Raw genomic sequence first — 12,646 nt, forward strand, 5'->3', positions numbered from 1 at the left:
GAAGGAAGGAAGGAAGGAAGGAAGGAAGGAAGGAAGGAAGGAAGGAAGGAAGGGAGGAGGGAGAAGGGAAGGGATGGGAAGGGAAAGAAGAGAAAAGGAGAGGAGAGGAGAGAAGACAGAAGAGAAGAGAAGAGAAAAAAAGAAAAGAAAAGAGAGACAAGACAGTTGGGTGCATTCTAAAGAAGCAGTGTACAAGAGCACAGAAAACAGGCCTTTGAGATTCCGGGACAAGGGGTTAATATTAGAGAAGGGGAGAAAGGAAAGGGATAAAGAAGGAACCAGAAATCTGGCAACTCACACTTACAGGGCTTGGATGGGAGGGAAGACTCTGGATCTTAGAGGAAGAGAAATGTGTCTCTCGAGCAGCTGGAACCAGGCCAGCCCCAACTTTCCTCCCCAGAGGTGGAAGAACCAACCCAGGGAGAGGCCAGCACCTGTCTTTCTGTCCCCACCCCAAAAAGCCCTGAAGCAGAGTCAGATATACCGGAACTAATTAAGTTTAAGCTTCAAGGCCCTTCACCTTACTTGTCCTGCCCAAGGCCCTGGAAGAGGCTTTAGCAATGTGTTCGCATGATCACTTATCACTGAAAATTTGCAAATGTACTATTTTTGTGTTTTCTTTTTTCCTAAAGAGAGTCCTCTAAATTGTATAAGCATTAGGCCCCACAAAGCCTGGCTCTGCCCTCACCCTGGAGGCTTACCACAGATGTGGTACTTTATGGTACTTCAGGATGCTTTATGATAAACACATCCCTCTACCTGCTCATGGAACGTTCTTTCTTAGAGAATCCTTCCTTCTTCAACTTGGAAACAAGATGCTTATAATGTTAATGACATCATACACTGGCTGAAAATCACCTGCTATAGTATAATCCCTCTGACAACAAATGTAAACACGTGTTATCTGATTCTAGGTCTGAACTGATAAAGAGGAATTAGAGTTGCAGAAGACTAGAGGAAAAGTTGGGAGTCCGGTACAGAGGTTAGTCCTGCATATATTCACTTGTGCTTGTTGGGGGGAGAATTTTTGTCTGCACATCTGGCCCTTGCCCAGTGTACTAGGGTTTTTCAGAGAAACAAAACCGATAGGATGTGTAGATAGATGAATGGATGAGTAGAGAGATAATAGGGATTTTAAGTGGCAGGCTCAGGCAATTGATGGGAGTTAATAGGGATTTTAAGGTACCATCTCATGCGATTGTTGGGGCTGGCAAGTCCAAAATCTGCAGGGCAGGCCAGCGGGTGGGAGAACAGTGAAGGGTGATGTTGCAGTCTTGAGTCTGAAGGCAGTCTGGAGGCAGAATCCCTTCTTCCTTAGGAGACCTAATCTATTCTCTAAGGCCTTCAGCTGACTGCATGAGACCCAGATACATTATAGAAGATAATAGGCTTACTCAAAGTCTACTGATTTAAATGTTAATTGTACCCCAAAAATACCTTTACAGCAACATCTAGACTGATGTTTCACCAAACAATTGGGTGCCAGAGCCTATACAAGTTGACACATAAAATTAACCTTCATACCCTGCATATTGGAGTATGACCACTCTGGCATGATTTCCATCAATTGTATTTGTCATGATTTTTGGAGCCCTTCCAAAATAATAATAATAATTCATTTTTATGTATTTATTTATTTTTGAGATGGAGTCTTGCTGCATCACCCAGGCTGGAGTGCAGTGGCGAGATCTGGGTTCACCACAACCTCTGCCTCCCGGGTTCAAGTGATTCTCCTGCCTCAGCCTCCCGAGTAGCTGGGATTATAGGCACCTACCACCATACCCGGCTAGTTTTTGTAGTTTTAATAGAGACGGGGTTTCACCATGTTGGCCAGGCTGGTCTCAAACTCCTGACCTCAGATGATCCACCCACCTCGGCCTCCCAAAGTGCTGGGATTACAGGTGTGAGCCACTGTGCCCAGCCAATAACTTCACTTTAAAGGAATTTAAGGCCAGACACGGTGGCTCACGCTTGTAATTCCAGCATTTTGGGAGGCTGAGGCGGGTGGATCACGATGTCAGGAGTTCAAGACCAGCCTGATCAAGATAGTAAAACCCTGTCTCTACTAAAAATACAAAAAAAAAAAAAAAAAGCCAGGTGTGGTGGCAGATGCCTGTAATCACAACTACTTGGGAGGCTGAGGCAGAACCCTGGAGGTGGAGGTTACAGTGAGCCGAGATCACTGCCCTCCAGCCTGGGTGACAGAGTGAGACTCTGCCTCACAAAAAAAAAAAAAAAAAGGAATTTAATCACTATAGGTTCTAATTGCAGTTCTGACTGTATAAGACTATATGGACCTCTTCTCTTACATATTCTCCCTAGTGGGAGAGAGAGTGCTGGGTGTGCAGGTAAGTGATATTTATTTATTTATTTATTTATTTTCAAGATGGAGTTTCACTCATGTTGCCCAGGCTAGAGTGCAATGGCGCGATCTCAGCTCACCATAACCTCTGCCTCCGGGTTCAAGCGATTCTCCTGCCTCAGCCTCCCGAGTAGTTGGGATTACAGGCATGTGCCACCATGACCAGTTAATTTTATATTTTTAGTAGAGATGGGGTTTCACCATGTTGGCCAGACTGGTCCTGAACTCCTGACCTCAGGTGATCCACCAGCCTCGGCCTCCCAACATGCTGGGATTACAGGCATGAGCCACCATGCCCAGCCAGTGACACTTATTTTTAAAGATTAAAAAATAATATTTAGAGGCCAACAGCCTCAATCAGGGCATAAGCTTTCCCACTCCTCTACCTGCCTTGAATTCTCTGTCAAAACATAAGTGATGGTGGCCAACTCCCTTGCTATAGCAAGCTCTGAATCAGTCACCTTTGTTTGTTCTCATTTGGTTGATCTTCATTTATTTCCAGCAATTCAATTCTTCCCTTTATCCATCTAAGTAGGTACTCAATATTTATTAAGCATCTATTATATGCCAGACTTCATGCTAGGCCCTGAGAACAATGAAGTGACCCAGATGCTAGGGTCCCTGACTTTAAGCTGATTATAGTCCAGTGGGAGGAGAAAGGCAAATAAATAGTAAGCCAAGCACAGTCTGAAAAGGGCTGTGACAAGCGCCAGCTAACCAGACTTGGAAGTTAGGGAATATGTCTGAGAAAAGCGGTGTTTCCACAGGGGCCTGAAGCATGAGAATGGACAGATGAAGTGGAGAAAAAATGGTGGAGAGGGAAAGAAAGGGCCACAGGTAAGTTGCCAGGCCACAGAGAGTATGAACATTCAAGGATGTGAACAAAAACGAGATGGCTGAACTTAGTGTTTGAACTGGCAGTGGTGAGCCATGGAAAAGCAGACAAGGGTCAGTGTCCTTCTGGGCCACATGAAGTAACTTTGCACTTATTCTGAAGTAATTATCAAATACCCATTTTGGAATATGGCTTCGTGTGGAATGAGGCCGGGAGCAGAGCAAACCTGGAAAACTTAGGGACCAGTGTGGAAGCTAACAGGTGATGGTGGCCAGATAAGGGGAAAGAGGAAATTGCATGCGTTGGAGAGCTGATTTAAATGGCTCCTAACAGGATGTTGGGGCTTGAGATTGGTGGGGTGAACAAGTGGGGGAAGGAGCCACAGTTTGGGCAGCTGGGAGGAAAGTGGACACAATCACTTAGATCATGAAAACCAGGGCAGGGAGGTGGAGGGCAAGAGATGAATTCTGGATGGAGAGATGCAGTTTGAGGTGTTCTGGAAGCAACTAGATGTGTGAGTCTGGAGCTCCAGAGAAAAGGATGGGTAGAGAGGGAGATCCAGGCATCATGCACAAGTGAATGGCCATTAAATCCATGGAGGTGGGTGAGGTCACGAGAGAGAGGGTGCAAGGAGGAGGGCTTAGAACTTTGGGAGGCACCCACATATAATTGGGAAAGGAAAGAGAGGCACTTGGGAGCAGACCAAGAAAAAGCAGCCAGGTGTAGAAGGAAAGCCAGGAATATGTTTTAACACAGATACTAAAGATTGGCCCTGTTCCGGGACCGGGAGTAGACAGCAAAGCCTCCTTCCTTATTTCCCCCTTCCTCCTTCCTTTCCTACCCTGTGAAGGCAACACAGATTTGCTCAAGTCTAGTGAAACTGGTCCTGCTTTGCTCCACAGTGTTGCCCAAGCTTCATTAACCAAGTGCTGGTCTTGGCACTGTCTGCAGAATACACTGGACTGCACGCCACTACACTCCAGCCTGGGTGACAGAGTGAGACTGTCACCCAGGCTGAAAGAAAGATGAAGAGAAAAATGAATGAAAAGGAGAGGAGGTGAACCTTCTGAAGACAAGGACTTCCCCTGAGTTTTACCCAACTAAGGATTTTGCCAATATCTTAAGGTGGGACTGGGGTTAATCCCGGGACCACGTTGAGCCTTATTCTGTCTGATGAGAGTATGTGAGGTAGTTAGCTATTTAGTTCATTTGCCCTGGCTATTGAGGGCCTACCATACACCAAATGAAAGATGAAAAATCCAATTCCCGGCCTGGTGTGGTGGCTCACGCCTGTAATCCCAGCACTTTGGGAGGCCAAGGCGGGCAGATCACGAGGTCAGGAGATCGAAACCATCCTGGTTAACACGGTGAGTAGCCGGGCGCGGTGGCGGGCGTCTGTAGTCCCAGCTACTCTGGAGGCTGAGGCAGGAGAATAGCGTGAACCCGGGAGGCGGAGCTTGCAGTGAGCCGAGATCGCGCCACTGCACTCCAGCCTGGGCGACAGAGCGAGACTCTGTGTCAAAAAAAAAAAAGAAAGAAAAGAAAAGAAAAAGAAAGAAAGAAAGAAAATCCAATTCCCTCTCTGTTCACTAGCCTGTGAGTGCAAAAGGGACCACAGGAAGGCTAGCGAGCCATATTCATAGTCCCCAACCCTCAAAGCCTCACCCAGGCATCGGTCTGAATCCCCGCAGGTTTCTCTCTCCCCCTCCTCCTCTTTCTCTTCTCTCCTTCTCTCTCTCCCCCCAACCCCCTGTCCCTCTCTCCCACTCCCTAGGTACTGCTGAGGGCCACCTTCTGGCTGCCCTGGAGCCCACATATGTTTACTCCCCTTCGCCCTCCACCTTCCTCACTGCCCAAGGCGTCCTTGGTAATCAGCCGCTTTCTCCCCTACTTCGCAATTCTTTGATGACGCTGAGCGGAGCCAGCCCGCGCTCAACCGGGAGAACCCCTTTCTCCTCGCACTGTGTGCCAACCCCATCAGTCCTCGCGAAACCAGCTCCTCACTTCCCTCTCGCGAGCCCCTCGTAGAAGTCGCAGATTCGGAGACCCCATCTCTGATGATAACCGCAGTGCGCTCTCTGCGTGGCTGCTTGCTCACGCTTTCCAGAGCCGACCTACCTGTCCAGGCGCCCCAGACAGAATCTGGGCGCTTGGGGACTGGGAGACAGACTTCATTTTCACTGTTTTTTTTTTTTTTTTGGTACTTTTGATTGTTTTACCATGGACAAAAGAAAGGATATGGGTAATGCTATTGATTATTTATTTATTTATTTATTTGAGAAGGAGTTTCGCTCTTGTTGCCCAGGCTGGAGTGCAGTGGTGCGATCTCGGCTCATTACAATCTCCGCCTCCAGGTTCAAGAGAGTCTCCTGCCTTAGCCTCCCGAGTAGCTGGGATTACAGGCGCCTGCCACCATGCCCGGCTAATTTTTTTGTAGTTTTAGTAGAGACGGGGTTTCACCATGTTGGCCAAGCTGCTCTTGAACTCCTGACCTCAGGCGATCCGTTCGCCTCTGCCTCCCAAAGTGCTGGGATTACAGGCGCCAGCCACGGCTCTCGGCCTATTGATTATTTTTATATTTGAAATCAAAATATAAAGTTTGCCAAGGACACGGAATTAGCCGATATACTGGGGAATGCAAGGAGCCCAGTTCTGCCAGACTGTCCCTGGTAGAGTCCGCTACACACCACGGCCATCTCTTGTTTAGAAAGGGGGTTCTGGCCTGAGAATGGCTGGGGAGCCTGGGCCCGGCACCCTTGCTCGCGTCCCTCTCCCCTAGGGTGTTGAGGCGGAGGCTGCGGGTGCGGACACAAGCCCATCTCTGCCCAGCGCGATTTCCTGAGCTGGCCGCCCTAGGGAGGAGCGCGCGCCACCCCGCCGCCCTGACAGCGCTTGGGAGAGGGTCCCCAGGACTTGGCGTACCCGCCCGTCCTGGGGCTGCTGCTGTCTTCAGAGCCTGGGGAGGTACCGGGTCCAGGAGGCTGAGCGCAGCGCTCCACGTGGGTGCCCTAGTCAGGCCCCAGCGCCGCTGCGCCTTCTTCCTTCAAGTGGGCGGGAGAGGGGGCCGACTGGTACTTGGTGCTCAGAGGTTCGCACACCCGATATGGGAAAAGGAAGAGGGAAAACAGATGAATCACTAAGGGATGGACTGATTCAGTGATTTGTACATGGAGTAAATATTTATTCAGCATTTTTAAAGCTCTTGACAGGTAACAGCAAACCAAACGTCCCCGCCCTCATGGACCTGGGGTGGAGGTGTGATTGGATAAAAAATAAACAAAGAACTTATTAAATCATATATTAATGATTAGTCCTAAGTAATCTAAACTGCCTCCTCCCACACTCTTAAAAGCAACACTTCTTTGACCAGTTGGTCTTCATCATGCACCCAGGCACAGCAAGTGGCAAAAGTATGCCGAGATGGAGAGGGTATGTCCTCGGGAAACAATGCTTACATATGTAGCTAATTTTTTTTATTATTATTTATGAAACAGTATTGTCTTAATCATTGGGGCTTCTCAGAATTTCCTAAGTGCCCATTCCTCCCTTTTAAAGCAGCTAGTTTTTGAAAAGTAAGAAAGGATGTCAGTTTCATTCCACAAGGTCATAAAAACACTTTTATCCACTGATTTACTTTAACAGTTCCTGCAACACGATTGAGATGCCAGAAGTGCTGGCAGAAGAAAAAACACACATCTGAAAAACAAATGATAGCGATACATGAGTGTCCTAAATGAGCATAGCAAGACCTAATGCCCAGACAATAGTACCCTATATGACAAAGGCGATCAAAGCCAGAGTCTGGAGGACAAGACTGACCTGGAGCAGTCCCTCCCTACTCATTTTTCTTAAGCTGCAAAGTAGAATAGTTTGTTCTGTATTTAGTTTGAGGACAATTTGGGCATGGGAAGGGCAGGGTGATTTAATACTAACCAATCATTTAAGTGGCATCCTCAAGCAAACCTTACCTTCACAAGCAGGATTTCTATGCAAATGTAGCAATAAGCAATCTACCAGGATTTAGGATATAGCCCTAGGCAGGGCATTGATCAGGACATCATTAGCAATGATCCTACCAAATTCAATACCCACTTTTTGTAGCAAATGCTTTGTAAAGCCCATTTACTATCTTGAAATGGAAATTATAGATAATATAATCTATCTACATACATAATTCCAAAAACATCATTATATCTATCAACGCCTCCCAGCCTCCTTGGGAACACGCTTGCAGTTGAACAAGTTCAGTTTATTGTACATTGCAGGGAGGGAGAATGCACACCACGGGGAAATGCAGGATGTCTTGGTAAGAGGGTATTAGAAAGGACTTACTATAGGATTTAGGGTTTAGGGGGCAGCTTTTGGAAAGATTCATGAAAGCAGTGCTTTGCTTTGGATTGGATGCCATCAAGAAGTGGGAGTAGTTCTATGGTTGGGTATTTTAATTAACTTCATCTAGAAGGAGGGAAGACTAGAGCCAGGCTAAAGCTATCAATGTGAAAAAGCAGCAGTCACTCATATTAGCCAGGATAGTGGGAGGTTTGGTCATCTCTATGGTTTGGAGAATGTTCATGTTTTGTCTATGTTCAGACGTGATTAGGGAATGTTCTTGTTTTTATCTAGAGCCATTTCCATCTGGGTGGCCTTATCCAATACCGGTGTTCTGTGGAATTGTTTACATGCAACAGAAAAAACCCATAAGTGAGTGCCAAGCCAACTCCCGGGTGTCAGGGACTGCTTTTTCTCACACCTTGTCATAAAAGGAGAAATGAAATGATCATAACAAAATAATATGCATCTTCATATGTAAATGATCCAGCACAACTTTACTAGAATAGACAATAGATGGTGTGGTTGCATGAGTCAGTTTGGATTTAGAAGTAAGAATATTGGAAGCATTTCCTTACAAAAATACTAAAGAATGAAAGACAAGAGGTTCCAGTCAATATCAGAATGAAAATTAGTGTTTGGATACATAAAAACATACCAGGCTCATTAGTCTATAAACCAAAGAAGGAATAACCTTAATAGAAACAGGAATAACACGCCAAGCAAATTACAGTCAAAGAGGAAAAGTAAGAAAGAATAATATTCTCAGAATAGCATTGGTCTCATTTTTAAGAGTAATGTTGAAAATGTCCCTCTGCATGATGTGGAACAGGTAATGATTAAATACCTCAGCAATCTTATCTCCCTTTTTGAAATTCCAATACTCATTCAAGATATGCATCCTGCTACTTCAAAACACCTGGAAGGCCATACTGTGTAACCTACAAGACAATTAATATTTTAATGTGATGAGGTGCACTCTGGGTTCTTGCCTTGCCTCAGTTCTCAAACCTGAGTCTCAAACTGGAGCAGACTAAAGGGATAATAACACTTACCCTACAGGGCGGGTGCTAAGATTAGAGATAATGTTTGGGATATGCATAGCTTATGGGGCTCTGAAAGCTGGCCATTGTCATCAATTTGGTCTGCATGCACATAGAGAGAGGGTGAATGCCTGCGTGTGTCTGCCTGATTGCACTGAAGGTACTGGATTGAACGTGTGTGATCATGTTTGCAGGAGAATCCCAGGCACAGCTACTGCAGGTAATAGTGCAGGCTCAGTACTGAGGGGAAATAGGGGACACAGAGGACAGGTTTTGAAGTAACTGAATTAAGGCCAGGCACAATGGCTCATAGCTATAACCCCAGCACTTTGGGAAGTTGAGATGGGAAGATCACTTGAGGCCAGGAGTTCGAGACCAGGCTGGGAAACACAGTGAGACCTCATCTCTACAAAAATTTGTTTTCTCTTTTTTTATTTTGGTCTTCTATTTAGTTTTAAAACTTTTTATTTTTTCCCAGAGTCTGATACTAAAAAAAAATTTTTTAAGTAGACAGGCATGGTGGCACACACCTATAGTTCCAGCTACTCAGGAGGCTGAGATGGGAAGATGCTTGAGCCCAGAAGTTCAAGGCAGCTGTGAGCTATGATGATGCCACTGCGCTCCAGCCTGGGTAACAGAGAAAGACTCTACCTCTAATAATAATGATAAGAAGAAAAGCCCAAAGAGCCAAAGCAATCCTAACCAAAAAGAACAAAGCCAGAGGCATCATCTTACTTGACTTTAAACTAACTATAAGGCTACAGTAACCAAAACATCATGGTACTGATACAAAAACAGACACATAGACCAATGGAACAGAATAGAGAATCCAGAAATAAAGCCACACACCTATAATCATCAGATCTTCGACAAAGTTAGCAAAAATAAGCAATGGGGAAAGGATTTCCTATTGAATAAATGGTGCCGGGATGACCAATTAACCACATGCAAAAGAATGAAATTGGACCCCTACTTTTCACTATATACAAAAATTAACTCAAGGTAGATTAAAGATTTAAATGTAAGACCTCAAACTGCAAGAATCCTATAAGAAAACCTAGGAAACACCATTTTGGACATTGGCCTTGGGGAAGAATTTATGACTAAGTCCTCAAAAGCAGTTGCAGCCAAAACAAAAATTGACAAGTGAGACCTAATTAAACTAGAGTTTCTAATTAAACTAAAGAGTAAGCCTAATTAAACTAAAGAGTAAATGACAACCTACAGAATGGGAGAAAATATTTGCAAGCTATGCATCCAATAAAGGTCTCATATACAGAATTTGGCCGGGCCAGGTGGCTCACACCTGTAATCCTAGCTCTTTGGGAGGTCTGGTGGGCAGATCGCTTGAGCTAAGGAGTTCGAGACCAGCCTGGGCAACATGGCAAAATCCCCGCCTCTAGAAAAATTACAAAACTTAGCTGGGCACAGTGGTGCATGCCTGTAGTCCCAGCTACTAGGGAGGCTAAGGCAGGAGAATTGCTCGAGCCCAGGAGGCAGAGGTTGCAGTGAGCTGAGATCATGCCACTGCACTCCAATCTGGGCAACAGGAGTGAAACCCTAAAGAAAAAAAGAAAGAAGAAAGAAAGAAAGACAAAAAGAAAGTGGGGGAAGGGAGGGAGGTAGGGAATCTATAAGGAACTTAAGTGGTTCAACAAACAAAAAACAAATAACCCCATTAAAAAGTGGGTAAAAGACATGAACAGACACTTCTCAAAAGAGGACATATAAGCAGCCAACAGCATGTGAAATAATGCTCTACATCACCGATCATCAGAAATGCAAGTCAAAACCACAATGAGATACCATCTGACACCAGATGGCAATTATTAAATGGCTATTATTAAAAAATCAAAAAACAGCAGATGCCAGCAAAGCTGCAGAGAACAGAGAATGCTTATACACTGCTGGTGGGAACGTAAATTAGTTCAGCCACTGTGGAAAGCAGTGTGGAGATTTCTTAGAGAACTTAGAGCTACTGTTCAACCCAGCAATCTCATTACTGGGTATATATTAAAAAGAAAAATCGTTCTACCAAAAAGACACATGCACTCACGTGTTCATCACAGGACTATCACAACAGCAAAGACATGGAATCAACCTAGTTGCCAATCAATAGTGAACTGGATAAAGAAAATATGTGTGTGTGTGTATGTGTGTATATAATATACAAAGGAATTATGTTATAATATATAATATATAATATAATACATATATTATATTATAATTATATTATACAATATATTGTTATATAATACATAATATATTATTATACATATACAATATTATATTCTATATGGTATATGTTATATATAATATAAAGGAAAATATTATATATATATCTCTCTCTCTCCAGGAATACTATGCAGCCATAAAAAGAACAAAATCATGTTCTTTGCAGCAACATTGATGCAGCTGCAGGTCATTATCCCTAAGCAAATGAATGCAGAAACAGAAAAACAAGTATCACATGTTCTCACTTACAAGTGAGAGTTAAACACTGGGTAATCATGGAGATAAAGATGGTAACAACAGACACTGGGGACCACTGAGTGGGGAAGGAGAGAGTGGGGCAAGGGTTGAAAAACTCTTGGGTACTATGCTCAGTACCTGGGTGTCAGGATCATTATTACCCCACACCTCAGCATCGTACAATATACCCTGGTAACAGACCTGCACATGTACCCCCTGAATCGAAAATAAAAGTTGAAAAATAATACAAAAAAATGAAACAGAATAACTTAATTGGAACTTGCTCAGCTGGATATATGGAAAATTGTATATAATATGCTTCAATGTTTTTACCTTTGTGCCTGTTTTTGATAGCACAGGCCTCTTGAAAGACATTTTTTTAAATCAACATTGAAATAATGCAACTGTACATTTTACATGATGAAGTTTTGGACCTTGTTTATTTCATTGTGGTCTAGGGTTATTTTATTTCATCAGATGGTGAAGAATAAAGGCTAAGTTGGAAGAAGAAACTGTAAAATCAGAGACTACAAGGGGTCTCAGAGAGATTATGCCTTCAAAGGCAGATCACTGCAACACTGAAAATCTTGAAAAACAACAAGGAATTCAAAATAAATAAAATAACATACAATTTTCACAAAATGTTTGTCTTCTCAGTGTGCTAAACATCTGGTGCTAATTTTTTTAGTGGCCTACAAACCCATGTTGCCAACAAATTCTAACTGGGGCTCAGTCTGTGGCACATACAATATAATGACAATGGGAAAGGGAATTATTTTTTTTATATGAAATACATTCTAAGGGTTTTGAATGCTGTCAGTGCCTTTGTATACATTGCCAGTAATTTTGAAAATAAATTTTCACTGTGGCTTTTTTCATTTCCTTATCCATGCGAACAGGAGAGCGTCCTCATTCCACTGAAAGATCTCATCCACTAGTAACGAAAATGTGCTCCACTGATCTCATTACACAGCTGATATTCAACAGTTTCACCATCTCATTGATTTTTCTTACAACAGTATCATCAGAATTCAATGAAAAAAAAATTTCAATTGGATTTTTTCCTATCATTCTAATAACCTATAAACCACTGGTAATTTGAGTTTTTTCTATAATATTATACTGCTTACCATATTTTGCAATCATTTATATTATGCTGAAAGAAGTAGCAACAACTTTACCTTCTACTGAGAGATTTTTCTTTAACATTCCGTGGCTATTCTAATTTCAAACTTCTTTAAATCTCAAAAGTATGATATGCTGCCAACTTTATAAATGTATTTCTTTACACAATTTTTACTTTTTATCTTCTTGTGGTTACTGTTTATTTTAAAAGAAGTGTACAGTAGGCATATTGACAACTCTCCACATGTGGGAAGATATAAAAACCAAGCTTTTGACATTCAGCTGAATATTACTCACCCTTTTCCTCCATATTTGACATTTTGCCATAGAGGCTAAATCAGTATATTCCTATGTAGATATAGTCACCATGAAGAGGACAGTTACAGGGCAGACAAATTTGATGACTCCAATAATATAAACAGGATCGCCATCTGTGACTTTTCTTTCCTTTTTTTTTTTTTTTTTTTTTTTTTTTTTTTT

The sequence above is a fragment of the Piliocolobus tephrosceles genome, chromosome 2 (genome assembly GCF_002776525.5).
Source record: "Piliocolobus tephrosceles isolate RC106 chromosome 2, ASM277652v3, whole genome shotgun sequence".
In the NCBI taxonomy this organism is placed as follows: Eukaryota; Metazoa; Chordata; class Mammalia; order Primates; family Cercopithecidae; genus Piliocolobus; species Piliocolobus tephrosceles.